Source organism: Clupea harengus, chromosome 24, assembly GCF_900700415.2.
Source record: "Clupea harengus chromosome 24, Ch_v2.0.2, whole genome shotgun sequence".
NCBI classification, from domain to species: Eukaryota; Metazoa; Chordata; class Actinopteri; order Clupeiformes; family Clupeidae; genus Clupea; species Clupea harengus.
In genome coordinates, this window is record NC_045175.1 from 18,446,087 (window position 1) to 18,457,425 (window position 11,339).

Sequence of the window (11,339 nt, forward strand, 5' to 3'; positions counted from 1 at the left end):
ACACATGCACACAAACATAATAATAGAACTTAAACACCTGATACACACACACACACACACACACACACACACACACACACACACACTAAACATAAACATAAACATGCATGTGCACACACACACACACACATTTGCAAACACACACAGACACATGTACAATTTCTTCAGTCACATTCACACAACAGGCCATAGTATATGAATGCAACTGGAGCCTGCTCTCCCATCTTACACTCAGCTCTACTGATCTCGCTCCAGTTTCATATACAAACACAAACATACAATAACGCATACATACAATAACGCATACATACAATATCACATATATACAATAACACATACATACAATAACACATACATACAATATCACATACATACAATAACACATACATACAATATCACATACATACAATAACACAAACATACAATATCACAAAGATACAATAACACAAACATACCATAACACAAACATATAATAACACAAGCATACAATAACACACACACACATCTCCCTTTCTTTTTTTCATCTCACATGCTTTTTCCCATGGGGGGAAATATTCGGTTCATTTCTAATGAGAAGCAGGCGGCCAGCGTGGGCAAGGCGGGCGGGCGAGTGAGTGGCAGTCTCGAGTCTCCGAGACCAAATGACGAGCTTTCTTTCGCCACATACTGTACCCTAACTTATAATTTGTCACCGGCTATACAGACATGGTTTGATTGCCAAGCTGTTTCTATGGTTACCTCACCACGGTGACATGTCACTTAAAAGTCTCTAGACTGTTTGTTGTGTCTCAGATGAGAGGCGGGGGCGGACACAGACAGCTGGGTCCCCTTTCACCCTCTCACCCTCTTCCTCTCACCCTCTTCTTCCTTTCACCCTCTTCTCTCTTTCACCCTCTCACCCTCTTCCTCTTCTCTCTCACCCTCTCTCACCCTCTTCTCTCATCCTCTTCCTCTTCTCTCTCACCCTCTCTCACCCTCTTCTCTCTTTCACCCTCTTCTCTCTTTCACCCTCTTCTCTCTTTCACCCTCTTCTCTCTTTCACCCTCTCTCACCCTCTTCTCTCTTTCACCCTCTTCTCTCTTTCACCCTCTCTCACCCTCTTCTCTCTTTCACCCTCTTCTCTCTTTCACCCTCTCCTCACCCTCTTCTCTCTTTCACCCTCTTCTCTCTTTCACCCTCTCTCACCCTCTTCTCTCTTTCACCCTCTTCTCTCTTTCACCCTCTCTCACCCTCTTCTTTCTCACACTCTTCCTTTTCTCTCTCTCTCACCACTTATTGTTACTGAGGGTCTTTTTTGCCCTCTTCCCCCGTCTCTTTCTATCACTCTCTCTTTCTCCCACTCAATCATCTTTTGGTATCTTTCTTTCTTTCCACCTCTCTACACCTCTCCTCTCTATCTCTCTCTTTCCCACTCATTTACAGTCTCTGTAGATATCTTTCTTCTTCTCTATCCCCCTTTCCTCTCTCTCTCCCCTCTCCTATCTATCTCTTCCTCTCCTCTCTATCTCTCTCTCCCCCACTCATTCACAGTCACTGTAGATATCTTTCTTCTTCTCTATCCCCCTTTCCTCTCTCTCTCCCCTCTCCTATCTATCTCTTCCTCTCCTCTCTATCTCTCTCTCTCCCCCACTCATTCACAGTCACTGTAGATATCTTTCTTCTTCTCTATCCCCCTTTCCTCTCTCTCTCCCCTCTCCTTTCTATCTCTTCCTCTCCTCTCTATCTCTCTCTCCCCCACTCATTCACAGTCACTGTAGATATCTTTCTTCTTCTCTATCCCCCTTTCCTCTCTCTCTCCCCTCTCCTTTCCTCTCTCTCTCCCCTCTCTATCTCTCTATCCCCCACTCCCCTATCTCTTTCTCTCTCCCATACCACTCCTTCCTCTTACTGTGGATCTCTCTCCCCCTCTGCTCTCTCTCTCCCTCTCTCTATCCCCCTCTCCTCTCTCTCTCTATCCCCCTCTCCTCTCTCTCTCTCTCTACTACCACTCCTTCCTCTCTTGCTCTGACCCTTCAGCTCTCAGGCCAGACGTTCAACACTCATCGCAACGACAGCATCAGGTTTCGCTCCTCTCCTGTCCTCTCCTCCTCTCGTTCACTCCGTCCCTCTATCAGCTCTTCACCTCTCTTCTCAATTATTCAGAGTCTCTCTATCTGCTCGTCCATCCATCCGTTTCTGTTTTTCGCTAGTCTCTCGCTCTCCGTCCGCGATCAATACGGCATATGGTTCTTGTTCTTTTGGTCTTTCACAAGGTGGTTTGATGGTCTATCTCTCTTTGTTTGTGTGTGTGTGTGTGTGTGTGTGTGTGTGTGTGTGTGTGTGTGAGAGTGTGTGTGTGGTATCAGCTATAATGATGATTTATTTATAGAGTGTATATAATACCTGAGAAACTTAATTTGCCAAAAGGGTCAGTGAAGCACACAGGTCATGCCCTGCCTGTGTGTTTGTGTGTGTGTGTGTGTGTGTGTGTGTGTGTGTGTGTGTGTGTGTGTGTGTGTGTGTGTGTGTGTGAGAGAGAGAGAGAGAGAGAGAGAGAGAGCAATGGAGCAATGGAGAAGAGACACAATGTACAGTATGTCTATATTCTGTGAATGTGTGCAGTGTGTGCTTGTGTGTGTGTGCATGCATGTATGAATGTGTGTGTGTGTGTGTGTGCATGCGCAGTGTATGTGTGTCTATATGTGTGTGTGTATGTGGGTGTGTGTGTCTGTGTGTGTGTATGTGGGTGTGTGTGCATGTGCAGTGTTTGTGTGTGTGTCGGTGTGTCTGTGTGTGTGTATGGGGGTGTGTCTGTGTGTGTGCATGCGCAGTGTTAGTGTGTGTGTGTGTGTGTGTGTGAGCTCTACTATTCACACCAGTGTGCTTTTGGTCTTTGCACACGCAGAGAGGCAGTGGAGCACTTTCTGGCAAATGCAAGGCTTCCTGCTGCCACTGCACTACAATCAGCAGGAGCACTTTCTGGCAAACAGACTTGGGGAGCGCTCTCACCTCTAGGACATACTCATCTGTGCATCCGTGTGTCTGTTTGTGTGCTTGTGTGTGTGTGTGTGTGTGTGTGTGTGTGTGTGTGTGTGTGTGTGTTTATTTGTGTGTGTGTGTGTGTGTGTGTGTGTTTATTTGTGTGTGTGTTTATGTGTATGTGTGTGTGTGTGTGTGTGTGTGTGTGTGTGTGTGTGTGTGTGTGTGTGTGTGTGTGTGTGTGTGTACGTGACTGTGTCTGTCTGTCTGTCTCTGTGTACATCTAATATAATTGTATCGTGTGATTGGGCAAATGTGTTTTTATTTCTGTTAGTGTTTATGTGCATATGCATATCTCCTACATGAACGTGTGCTTGTATATGTGTGTGTGTCTGTGTGTGTGTGTGTGTGTGTGTGTGTGTGTGTGTGTGTGTGTGTGTGTGTGTGTGTGTGTGTGTGTGTGTGCCTGTGTGGGTGTTAAGCATATGGATATATCATGTGTATGTATATGTAAATGTGCGTAATAATATGTCATAATTTGTTTTCCGGAATTGTTTTTAGGGATCATTACCCAAACATTGTTGTCTCCTTATCCAGCCATAGAGATGTACAGGGGGCAGATGTACACACAGGTACACACTAGGGATGGGCATTCGATTAAATTGTCTTAATCGATCGTCGGGAGAATTAACGATCGATTTTCGATTAATCATTAATAGTTTTATATTAAAATTCACTATTTATAGGCTATATTAAAATGCAGGGAAAATAGAAAAAAACACAGGGTGTTTCCTCATTGAGATCTTTATTACAAGATGAACAACTCTTGTGGCAGTTAAACTTACAAGATGGACAACTCTTGTGGCAGTTAAACGGGATCCGTTCAATGGTTACACTTGAAAATATGCGCTGCTGTACTCTTAAGCAGCGGAGCCGACAGCTAGAAGCCGGTGCTCATAAACACAACTGACCTTCGTTTTTTTCCCCTCTCTAACTAATTAATCTCACATTTTGAAATTCATTCATCTAGATTCATCGTGATTAAAAGTTTGTTTTCTTCTCAAGACTAAATCTGATAAATTAACGAGTAATCACTTCAGACAGCGTGTATTTTAGACACTGTTGTTCAATTGTATTTTTTTCGTGCTCTCTCGCCGTCATACAAGGAATATATGCGAGACACAATGGTGCCCCTCGACGGTAAATCGTAAGAATTGTCCCCTGAAGCAATTCGAATCACCTCAGTCAGCCCACCGTCTTCAACTATGTTGATGGGCCGACAGTCACCGGCAACCTAAACTGCTACAGCGTTGGTAACCTTTTCACGGACTGGTCTAGTTAATTTCCTAGAGAAGTCGTGGAGTGTGGGTTGGCGACCATCTAACCTGGGACTGCTTTCTGTCGGGTGCTTTGCATTAAGGTGATAACTTAAAGACGAGCTGCTTCTGTAATAGCTACATTCAGCTTGACAAATGCTACATACAACTTTAGTTTTGTCGATTGTTCTGTCATTTTGCCTCTTACACAGAAACTTTCCGCCCAACAATCCCTCAGCTCTCTCTATCTTCAACTACCGTCTCGGTCTCTTCTATCTAACTGACTTGCAGACACGCGGCAGTTTCGTGCCATGGGTCAACGCGCACCGGAAGTAAACAAAGTTGCGTTAACTGCGTTCAAATATTTTATTGCATTAATCTCGGCCACAATAATCTCATAGAATAACGTGTTAACTTTGACAGCCCTAAAATAAATAAATTACACGCACACTACGCAACAGAACATGCATTAGTTTTAATCGATGAAAAAATAATTTCATCGAGGAAATTCTTAATGATCAATTAATCGATCGTCGATTAATTATGCCCATCCCTAGTACACACACACACACACACACACACACACACACACAGTCACAGACACACACACACACACAAACACACACACACACACACACACACACACACTCACACATTCACACAACAGAGAGGCACACAAGTCCATAGGTGTACAAATACACACTGGATTCACACATACACAAACAAACACTGTCTGACCACTCACTCACACACACACACAAAATCCCCATATGTGAATAGTACAATCATAAACATTTCAGTGTGTACACACACAAGGACATGGACATACATACAAACACAGACACACACACACACACACATGCATGTGCACATGCACACTCACACACACATCGATCCACTGGTGCTCAGCCCCTCCACCAGTCACCATGGCAACATTGCAATGTCGTTCTACTGCAGCTCACGGTTTCTTCTCTCTCCATATATCTCTCTCCTTCTCTCTCTCTCTCTCTCCTTCTCTCTCCATTTTCTGTTCTCTTTGTCTGTTTCCTAGCTTTCTCTCATCCCTTGATTTACCATCCAACCATCTCTCTCTCCCTCCCCAGACTCTCTTTCCTCTCCCTCAGTCATCTTTCGCTCGCTCTTTTTTTCAGTCTCGAGGGGGAATCATTCCCTTGATTCTCACCATTCGTTCTCTCACTCTCTCTCTCTCTCTCTCCATATCTCTCTCTCTCTCTCTCTCTCTCTCTCTCTCTTGCTCCGTGTCTCTCATTCTAATTCTCGCCATGTCTCCAGGACATATGCATCCACTGCACCTTCTTTCACCACAGATTCTCTCTATAACTCCATTTTACTTCTTTCGTTCAATCTGTAACATCTGTCATTCCCTCCTTACATCCCTACCAATGTGTATTCAGCCAACAGGTCACATGATCAAACCACACAACACTGTCCCCTCTAGTGACTTCCTGAGGCCACTGATCTAAAGTGATAGATCCACCTCCCACCCCCACCCCCACCGCCTCTCCCCTGCCACTGCAGTAGTCGAGCAGGCAGAGCTGAAACTCCAGCCCCAGGCTTTGTGTGGGCCTAGTTGTGGAGGCGGAGAGGAAGAGGGAGAAGGAGGGGGAGAGAGACAGAGACAGGGGGCTGTCCCCTGAGACTAGTGTTCTGTCTCAGAGCGCTTTGCGATGCAGCACTAGCATACAGACACAGACACACACACACACACATACACATGCAGCGCAAGCATGCAGACACACACACACACACACACAGAGATACACACACACACACACACACACACACACACATGCACGCATGCGCGCACACACACACACACACATACACGTACACAGAAGCACGCACACACACACACACACCGAAACACCCTTAAGCACGCACAGACTTGCACATACACACTCTTCCAACATGCACTTAGATACATGCACTGAGCGAAGTGATCAAGCATTCACACCCCTCATTAAATATGTACCAAATACTGCCACACACACACACGCACAGAAATCACACAACCGCACAAACATACAAATTCACCACACACACACACACAAACACTTACGTACATGTATTGGCAAAAACATATGAAATGCCAAGAAAAAACATCATTAAATATAGATCAAATACTGAGTCAAACGCGCGCGCACACACACACACACACACACACACACACACACACATATATACACGCCCCAGTTGTGACCCACTAATATATCGGGGTTATTTTTATCCAGTGAATGGACCATTGATCGCATTCTCTCATTTAATATTCCTCCACTTCTTAGTGGAGGTTCTGCTCTGCTGGGTGTTGGGCTGATTTGAGGTTCTGACTGGTTCTATGTTCCTGTGCACGTTTACTTCCCGTCTATCTGCGGTTCTTCTGAACAACTGACGTTTTTTTCTTTTCTTTTTTTCTTTCTTTTTCTTGGCACTTATCAAGGGAGAAGGGCAGAGTGAGAGATTATCAGAGTGTAAACACCATAAAGGGTTTGCTTGTTAGAAAACTCCTCTTGCGAGTTTGTTGTCCTTTTCACGTCACAGAGAACGTTCCAGAACAATTTTGAGTGAGCAGTTTGCTGTTTCCTGTTCTGTGGCTGGGAATTGTGGTTGGATTGCATCCCAAGAGAGATGAACTGAAATGACATTGCTCGTCTCTCTCACAGAAATGGTACTGTTTTTCGCAACGCTTGCTAAGAGGTTCGGTATCATTGTCAAAATGCCATCTGTAGTGCTTTTGTTGTCATGCATACTCTGAATCACACACACACACACACACACACACACACACACACACACACACACACACACACACACAGACGTACAAACACATAGCATACACATACACATACACATAAACATAAACACAAATAAATTTATTTATACATTTAACCACACACACACACACACACACACACACACACAAACAATCCCGTATCTGCACAAGGTACAGACAGTTTAAACACAGTATATTTGAATTATACATCAAACTGAAAGAACAAAGCATAATTAGTGGCAGTCCACCCATGGGTCTCTAAACATGGCAGTCCACCCATGGGCCTCTATGGCTAGTGACCGAGGAGAAAGAGACAGTGCTATGAACAGGCTTATACATGTTTACTTGTTTCTCTGCATTTTGTATTTTAGTGTGTGTGTGTGTGTGTGTGTGTGTGTGCGTGCGTGCGTGCATGTGTGTGTGTGTGTGCGTGCGTGCGTGCGTGCGCGCGTCTGTGTGTGAGAGAGAGGAGGGAAACTGGTGCATGCCCATGTGCATTGTTTAATAGACCATATGCACTCTTTCAAACCGGCACACACACACACACACACACACACACACACCTGCATATCACACACATTTATAAATATATGCACAAACTACACAAAAAAAATTGAAAAATACAAAGAAATGTGGGTCACTTAGTCCTGTCTTGCCACACTGGCCAAACTTCAGTAGACCATAGCACTGCCTAAGGATAACAGCCAAATTGAGCCAATCATATTGGGCCTTTTTCTCAGCCTGCACGCATTGCACATATATGCTCTCACTGACAACACTGTTAACTATGACCCATCCAATCACCCATTTTTACTGAGGGAAAACAAACCCTTATAGATATGAGAGCTAAAAACACAAGCTCATGTAAATTATCAAACCCTTACAGATATCAGAGCTAAGAATGCAAGCTCATGTAAATGATCAATGACATTGAAATGACATTGGCTCAGTGTATACATTTTGCTTTTTTTTTTTTAAGTGCTGATAGAATCTACAAGTTCTCCCATCTCATTGGTTGTCCAAAACATCAATCACATATATGGGTCTGTGGATCTCCCCCTCCACACACACACACACACCAAATCATCGACAAGGAAGTTATGTTTTTTTTTATCATATTTAAAACCAGTTAGTGTACTGTACTGTACATCAAAAGCACAAAGGCTATCAGTGTATTGAACAAATGAGAATCACGCTTTTCGGTGGATTAGGAGATGGGAGAGTCACTTGGGAGACTCAGTGGTTGGCTCTTTTGCATATTAATCATCAGACTCCCCCCAGCCAGGCCAGGCCAAGCAGCCCTGAGGCCAAGTTAGCAAACAGAGTGGGCCGGATTTGATGGAGCGCAAAAGTAAACTTAGTCCTGGAAAGCTGACTGGAGTAAGCAGACCATGACATGCATTTAAATGTCTAAAGGGCTAGCCTGTGCGATAACGTAATCGATACATATCATGATAGACACTTCCTTGATAGCAATAGGAAAACTGTTAGTCCCCCCCCCCCCCAATTTCCTTCTGTGTAGCGCATTGTGTTACCTCCTGTTATGAAATGTGCCGTATAAATAGAGTTTGATTTTATTTGATTTAATTTAAAACAAAATTGTTCAAAAAGTTTTCTAAAAGATTGGCTGGTTAACTGAAAATTCCCTGCCTGACTCATAAACAGCCAATCACATCCCTTCATTATGCTGCGGGCTGCAAATGACACGCTTAACAGCCAATCATTTTTCATCTGCACGGCTCGGTTGCACCTTCAACCACATAAGCAGCGTGGAACCACGCGAGTGATGAGATGAGTGCAGTTAGGAAGGAAGCCAGGAAGAAATTGTCGTTAAGAAATCACAAGTCCGCTCGTCAGTATGGCGGTTTTTGACAGTACACAGGAGATTCGACCAAGACCGAGAACACAACAAAGCCGTTTCCTCCAGAGTCGTCTAGAAAGAAAGTAGCACCACTCAAGTTGACTTCAATGGAACTCGTTATTTTTTCAGTACGGCAGTGCATGAAGCATCTCCAAAGCTCCAAACATTGGTGCCAGTCGATGCGACCCTGTCTGGTTTAACTAGTATGGGTGATTGGCATAGTTAAATGCGACCCTGTCTGGTTTAACTAGTATGGGTGATTGGCATAGTCAAATGCGACCCTGTCTGGTTTAACTAGTATGGGTGATTGTCATAGTCAAATGCGACCCTGTCTGGTTTAACTAGTATGGGTGATTGTCATAGTCAAATGCGACCCTGTCTGGTTTAACTAGTATGGGTGATTGGCATAGTTAAATGCGACCCTGTCTGGTTTAACTAGTATGGGTGATTGGCATAGTCAAATGCGACCCTGTCTGGTTTAACTAGTATGGGTGATTGTCATAGTCAAATGCGACCCTGTCTGGTTTAACTAGTATGGGTGATTGGCATAGTCAAATGCGACCCTGTCTGGTTTAACTAGTATGGGTGATTGTCATATTCAAATGCGACCCTGTCTAGTTTAACTTGTATGAACAATCGTCATAATTAAATGCAAAATGTGTGAAGTGCCTCATTTGGAATTTGGCTACATTCATTGGTTTAGGTAAATGACCCCTGGAGTTGGGCTCCTCCTCCTGTGGCTGCAGCCACACCTACTGTAGGCCTTCATTCCATTTAATTTCCCAATAGGCATTGAATGGGGGGATGTGTGTGCATTGGATGGGGGGTCAAAAAAAAGAATGGCAATTTCCCATTTATCACTGGCAATGACGCCAAAACTACAACACACAATGTTATTTGACCTTTGCAGGGGTCACTGGGGTTAAGCTTGGCTGGTCCATACTTTGATACAAATATTGAATCCCTTTCAATGCCTATTTGGACTGGCAGGTGCTGAGTGGAGGAGAGGCCGTGGTTCTGTTTTTTTTTTTTTGTTTGTTTGTTTTTTTTGGCAAAGGATTGGCTTGATTGCCAAAACTGCTCTCTCTGGTCCTCCTCTTGGTAACCAAAACTAGGGGGGGGAGCTGCCGTGTTTGGGAAAGAAGTTCCACTGATTCTGAAGGCTTACGCGTGCACATTCAGAAACATATTACACATCGCCCACTTCATGCAAGCTAAATGGGGATGGCATCGAATGAAGAATGCATGAGTTTACAATTATGTATATTTGGACGCCATGATTCACTAAGTTCGTTGAATCCTTGGTTCAGTCAATAAGGTTGAGATTCTTCAGTCACAATTCAATGAGATAAAAATATTTTAGATTAGATATTGTGATACAATGTCTGAAATGAGGGAGTATCAGAAATATCTTCTCATTGAAAACTGCAAAACCTTACATAAATGGATTCTGGTCAGACGACACAAATTCATATTTGATTTAAATCTTCATACTGAATAAACCATTCCTTGCAAAAAAACTGTCTGTGCCTGTGCACATACACGCAGAGCAAATAAGGTTTGGTTTGTGTGCTGGGCAGAGAGTTCCACAGATGGACGGATGGATGGATGGACGGATGGATGGATGGATGGACGGATGGATGATAGATAGAGGATGGATGGATGGATAGATGGATGGATGGTTTGGTTTGTGTGCTGGGCAGAGAGTTCCACAGATGGACGGATGGATGGATGGACGGATGGATGGACGGATGGATGGATGGATGGACGGATGGATGATAGATAGAGGATGGATGGATGGATAGATGGATGGATGGTTTGGTTTGTGTGCTGGGCAGAGAGTTCCACAGATGGACGGATGGATGGATGGATGGATGGACGGATGGACGGATGGATATGTTCAGACAGACAGATGGATGAGTTGCTTTTTCCCCCTGCGTAGGCCTGTTGTTTGCCTGATATGTCATATCTGATAGATACTTGTGATTCCCAATGCTGTGCTTTGGCCTCCTGCCCAGAGACTACAGATGAGAACTATCTTACAGCTCTAATCTGTACACTGGCACAATGTAATTTGCTGAGCACTGTCCCTGTCAAATAAACAATAACTAGATAAACACATAAACATATATAAGAGACAGACAGGTAGATAAACATATGAGAGACAGACAGGTAAATAAACAGATATATAGATATAAAGATAAACAGATAGGTAGCTACCTAGCTAGCTAGATAGATGGATAGATACACACACGGAAAAGATACACAGAACTCTCTCTCACACACACACACGCGCGCACACACACACACAAAGAGAGAAACAAACTCATTGTTTTGAGAGAAAGACACTCGAAGACAGAGACAGACTAAGAGTTTTGAGTGCCGTCCACCAGCCATATTTTGACAACGAGTC